Below are 6,098 nucleotides of genomic sequence, written 5' to 3' on the forward strand. Positions count from 1 at the left end.
GCATATTATGTTGTAACAGATACTGTTGGAAAAAAGCATAACCTTGTAGGAGAGGCAAAAAAGTTTGTAAAAACACTAGTCAACCCTATCAACCCTTTTATCAGTTATTATTATATATTTATTCATATTTATTATGACTGTTATGTAATTTATTTACCGTGATCATAAACCTTGATTCCTATTTTACCATATTCTTGTACTGCCTTATCATTGTCCAATGTATTCAAAATTGGCAAAGAGTACATTTCGAAGGAAGGGAACTAATGTATTGTAACTGATGGGAAACGGGAAGGGGGTAGGATTAAATAAGCTTTGCTTCTTCCTACTCCTTTTTGGACATGTGGAACTGTGAATTGTAATTTTTGATCTATGCCAATGTAACTTGTATGCATGTTCAAAATAATTTCAACCATTACCATTACGATACTTCAGTCATTTTAGGCAATGTATGAAATACACTACTAACTACTGACAAAAACATAGTAGGATAGTTGGATGATGAGTGAGTACAGACAATGTAGTATCAATTTTGCGATTTGAGAATTTATTTCAGAGCATCAAGAGCTAGTATTGGAAGTAATGATATTTCAGTATGGACCCGCACATCACTAATGTTAAGAGGATAACAAGAAAAAAGATTTTTTACTTGTTCATAAATAATCTTTTTCCTAAAATCTCTTTCCTCATCTTCCTCTTGAGCTCTTTTTGCATTTGCTTTTCTCTCATTTCTTCCTCCAGCTTTTGTTCCACTTTCCACCATAGTCTATTCTGTTTCCATGTCATCTTTTGATATCCCGCTACTATCCCCTGCCATCTCGATCCAGTCACAGATCAGATTATGCCAACCACCAATGAGGGAACCGACCCCACCAACTGTTCTTCTGATGTGACCAGCCAGAACCAGATGTTGTTGGAGGATGCAGACGCAAAAGGCAAAAAATAAGCCACATCTACCAAAACAGATTCACATTCCTGCATTTTAGAGACAACAACACGTGGCATGACTAGTGTGTGAAGCATTGAAAGGCCCTTTGAAAAAAAAATGTGTTTTTCTCACAGCTATTACCGCTGCATGGTTTCACTTTATTTGCTTTGACTATGCCTCATCTCAGTGGAATGTAAATTGTCATGTGGCTTTAAGCTGCGAGCTTGGAATCGGTTGTGGCTCTGTTAATTACACATGTTACAATGTGTATTTGCTAATCTATTTATGTTGCTAGTAGTGATTGTTGAATATATAATTTATTATGTGTTAAAATGTCCAGTCACATGCGACTGAATTTCTTGGAAAGTCACCATGTCAACACAACTGCTTGCTGGTGTACTGAGGTGAGATGATTAAATTTGTAAGCCATTGCCGATGCATCTGATGCGCAATTACATTGCGTGAGAAAGAAAGTCTCTTGATGCACAAATTGAATTTCCCTCTGTTGAAAATTCTAATTTTTCCATGTTGATTTGGACTCGGGATGAGCCGGATACTAGACGAGTATCCATCCATCCATCCAGCCATCTTGTATGCCGCTTATCCTCACTAGGGTCGCGCGTATGCTGGAGCCTATCCCAGTTAATTCTGCCCAGAGGCAGGGTACACCCTACACTGGTCGCCAGCCAATCGCAGGGCACAAAGAGACAATCAACCATTGACACGCACATTAATACCCATGGACAATTTAGAGTCGCCAATTAACCTAACATGCATGTTTTTGGAATGTGGGAGGAAACCGAAGCACCCGGAGAAAACCCACGCACGGGGAGACCATGCAAACTCCACACAACGGAGATTCGAACCCAGATCTTCCCGATCTCCTGACTGTGTGGTCAACATGCTAACCACTAGGCCCACTGTGCTTACAAGAACCGATCAGACCTCTAGCTGGTGGGACAACGTTGACAAGCATGCTGTTATTATGGAAGAATGTTTGCATGGCAAGGACATTGTGATTGCGTTAAACTACTACTGAAAAATAACACTACTTCGCTAGCACTCCACATCTTCTCCTGCGAATCGTTTCTTATTGTGCCGACTGCGGAAATGGTGTAATCGACACTTCTGATGAATTTACTTAACAGTCCATGCCTGCAGCGCCGCCATTTCTTTGGCATGCGCATGACAGCCTGTGAATGTGTATTCGTGTGGACAGAAATAGTTTTAAAACGCCCCTGTGTGGATGATTGTTTTGACACCGAAGAGGGGCAAATGTGCATTTTTGAAAATATCAGTGTGTGTGTGGACATGGCCTAAACTTGCATCTTGCAGCTGTGGCTCCTACCCTTTATTTACACCGAACTTCCACATACTTAAACCCTCGGTTACCTTGGCATGAGACAGACATCATTTAAATGACTTCCCTGATTCTTCAGAAAGTCCAATGCAGCAAGTCAAAGACAGAGCACTGTGTTATTTGCTGGCACCTTTCAAAACACCCAAAGTCACCCCTTCATGCAATAAAATAATCACAATAAAACATACAAAAAATAATAATAATACTGACCGCTCTTTTTTTTATGAAGTTCAGCCAAACTTTGTAGCCACTTCTTCGTCGTTGGCGTCTTTCAACCGTACCTGTGTGTGAGACCGTTGGAATGTCTGTTATAGTATTCTTGTTCTTTTGTACATAAGCTCATTTCAAGCACCTTTGTAGGTGTTTTTTATGATTTGCAAGTAATATTCATGTGTTAAAACGCACATCCATGGCGGATCTTGTTGTACACACCATCACGCATTGGAAATGCCTTCAAAATCCTTCAAGTGGCATTTTTTGCAGGTAGATTTCCGCAACACTAGGAATCCATCCATCCATCCATTTTCTATACCGCTTCATCCTCATTAGGGTCGCGGGGGCATGCTGGAGCCTATCCCAGCTGACTTCGGGCGACAGGCGGGGTACACCCTGGACTGGTCGTCAGCCAATCGCAGGGCACATATAGACAAACAACCATTCACACTCACAGTACACTAGGAATCGAAATAAAAAAATTTGAATGATCCCGGGAGAATTGGAATGTTAGTCCCAGTTCCCACTGGTGCTTGAAACTCGATACCCAAACACTAGTAAGGCCCCAAACATTCTCGAGTCTTTCTTCTTTTACTTTTTGCCCCCCCCGCATTTCATCACGTGATCCTCCAGTGTCTTCTGTGTCATCTGTTTTTTGTCTTCTTTATGGCTTTTCGGGCTCCTCTGTGCCTGGTCCAAAGTCATTCCCCCATGTGAGTTCCATTCCTTAATGCAACTATTTGCAACGGTTACATGGCTGCCTTGAGGGCGCTAACTTTCGAACGTGATGTAAGCCTTATATGCCACCCTCGTCCTGCGCCGAGCATATAATCTACGGCCCACGTAAGACAGACATGCGCAGAGGGTCCTTCTTGTACTTTCATATCTATGGTAAAGTAGAAGTACAACAGTAAAACATTTGAGTTAATATTGCTTTAGGTAATATTTGCTTCTTCTTCTTCTTCTGCTTTTGTGTATGTGCACCTGCTCTACGGGCATTGTGCTGCGTGTGCAGGAGACAGCCGTGAGTTACAGCCATGAACGCAAGTGACATTTTCTATTTAATTTAATTTGTAATTGTGGAAAATATTGACTTTTTTTTCTATCTGTTCTTTTAAATCACTAATGGTACAGTATATGGCATATACTAGCAAGTGGTGTTCTTATATTTTACGCAACTTATGAAACTCTGTCTCAAGTTACGCCCTTTCCACGGCCCCACTTTGCCATAGAAGGTTAATGCAAAGTGAATCATGAATGTGGCGTCCATATTTAAAGAGTCGTGATTGCATTGGAATCACAGCTGATGGGAAGACGTGGACGAAGAAGTGGGCTTTCATGGAAATACGGGAAAAGTGTCGTATTTGGAAGACACAGCAGTGACATAATATAGAAAACAAAGACTGAGTGACAGCACGTCCGCTGCCATCTGTGTGAACGGAAGAGGGCCATCCGAGGCAAAGAAAAAAAAAGCAGTCCAATATCAAGGCACAAAATTCAATTTTAGTGAGCAGGTTTCTACATTTTTCCTAATTGATACCACATTTTAGATGAATTGTAATTGTAATTGTATGTACTTTATTGATCCCACAGCGGGGAAATTTACTTGTTACAGCAGCAAGCAAGCAAGACAAGTAAAGAGAACAGTAAAGTAAAGCACTACAACATGGTTCAGGTGGTGCAGGTGTTGTAGAGCCTGATAGCGGTCGGTATGAAGGATCTGCGGAACCTCTCCTTCTTACACCGTGGGTGTAACAGTCTACTGCTGAAGGAGCTGCTAAGGGAACCCACTTGGAACACCCAAGGAATATAAGCTTAGCAAAATTCGTTTAATTTAAAGGTGGACGCAAAGACTCAAAACGGGGATGAAGTTGTGTTAAAAATTATTTGTCGCAATTCCAGATGGATATTTTCAAATGATTTAACTTAATGATGACATTAACACCATCAAACTATTAGGTATATTATAATTATTCTATGAGGAACTAATGTGTTTTATTTCAAAGCATAACACAAGCAAAGCCCATCATTTGTGGAAAAGGAAAGAGTAAGTTTATGAACACGGCCCTGACACTTTCCTCTCAAATAAAAGCTGTGCCTGGCAAATAAATGTTGCTATAGATGACATACTTGACAAATGCAACATAAAACTGTCTTGGTAAAACAAAGATGATCAAAATTGAATAGTCCAATGAAGAAAATGAGAAAGAAAAATGAAGAAAAATGAGAAATGGAGCACTAAGGACATAAAAAGCTCTGTGTCTAGTAAACTTAAACCCTATAATTTTATAATTGACAACATGATTGTCATGATCTGTGTGCTGTTTGCTGCCGCCTGTCTGCCATGTCTTGCAGCACATTGCTGAGCCTCCTGGGAGGAGCTAACGATACACACCTGCTGGCAATTATCACCTTACTCCTTCTTAAGCTGTGCTGTGAGCTTCACTCCTTGCCAGATTGTTCCCTGATCTTCTTCTTGCTCAGTGTTTCTACTTTCTCGTCCTTTTTGCCTTGGTCGGTGAGTACTTAGTTTCCCTGCTTGGCTTCTTCCAGCAGCGGCTTCAGCTAGCGTTAGCCTATTGTCCCTGCTCAGTTTTTCAACAATGGTTTTGTGTTGTACTTTCCCTGCTAGTTTTTCGCCGGCATCTCCCTTGGTTAGTGTTTTTGTAGTTTCTCTTTGCTATTTCCGCTGTGTGGATAGCAGCGCCTTCAGTTCTAGTTTTCTTCTTCCAGTGACGTGTCCGGGTTTCTTCGTGTTGTACTTTGTATTTATTTTTCACCTGTGTATTTTTGATACTTTTGTGGACATCTTTTGTAATACATTTTTGTTACACAGACTGTCTCGTCCCTGCATTTGGGATCCAGCTTTTCGGCCTGTCGCCAATCGCAACACTGATGTTTGTTATAATTAAAATTAATCGAACACATAATATTATTATAAAATTTTGAAGGATTCCAGCGTGTTTTTCATGTGTTTTAGTTTATGATAAATGACAAATTACATGTCATGTAAAATAACACTTTCCACAAAAGTTTTAAGTCAATAATGGAGTGATGTTATCATGCAATGATTGATACATTTTTATTGGCTTCCATTGTATGTTTATTTGTAACATATGATTTCACTTCACCACTTAAAATGTGTCACCTTTTTGCCATGTCCCCAAAAAGTGCATACGCCAGCTACAAAGGTTGTGTATCAGTGCGCACATTGTCACGCCACGTTGTGTTTTTATAGGTAACATACTTGGTGTGGAAAACTGCGTATGCAACTTTTCGGCCCCGTTTCGCGCATATGCAAGCTTTATAGGATGCGGACCTTACTCGGGTTTTGAGCCATGAGGGGGGGAATTAATTGAAATTACATAATCTTACTAAACGTCTTAGTCATGTGACTGTGTCATCCCATTTGAAAAAACATCCATCATCTGAAAAGTTTTAAGACCAGTTCAAAAACTTTGCACAGTTGGATCTTACGGAGGTTCTTAGTAGAGCTTCAAAATGCAAAAAAAAAAAGGAATGTGACACAAAAAAGTTGAGTAAGCAATTTATTGCAAACAATTATCCATCCATCCATCTTCTACTCCGCTTATCCTCACT

Source organism: Dunckerocampus dactyliophorus, chromosome 1, assembly GCF_027744805.1.
Source record: "Dunckerocampus dactyliophorus isolate RoL2022-P2 chromosome 1, RoL_Ddac_1.1, whole genome shotgun sequence".
Classification (NCBI taxonomy): domain Eukaryota; kingdom Metazoa; phylum Chordata; class Actinopteri; order Syngnathiformes; family Syngnathidae; genus Dunckerocampus; species Dunckerocampus dactyliophorus.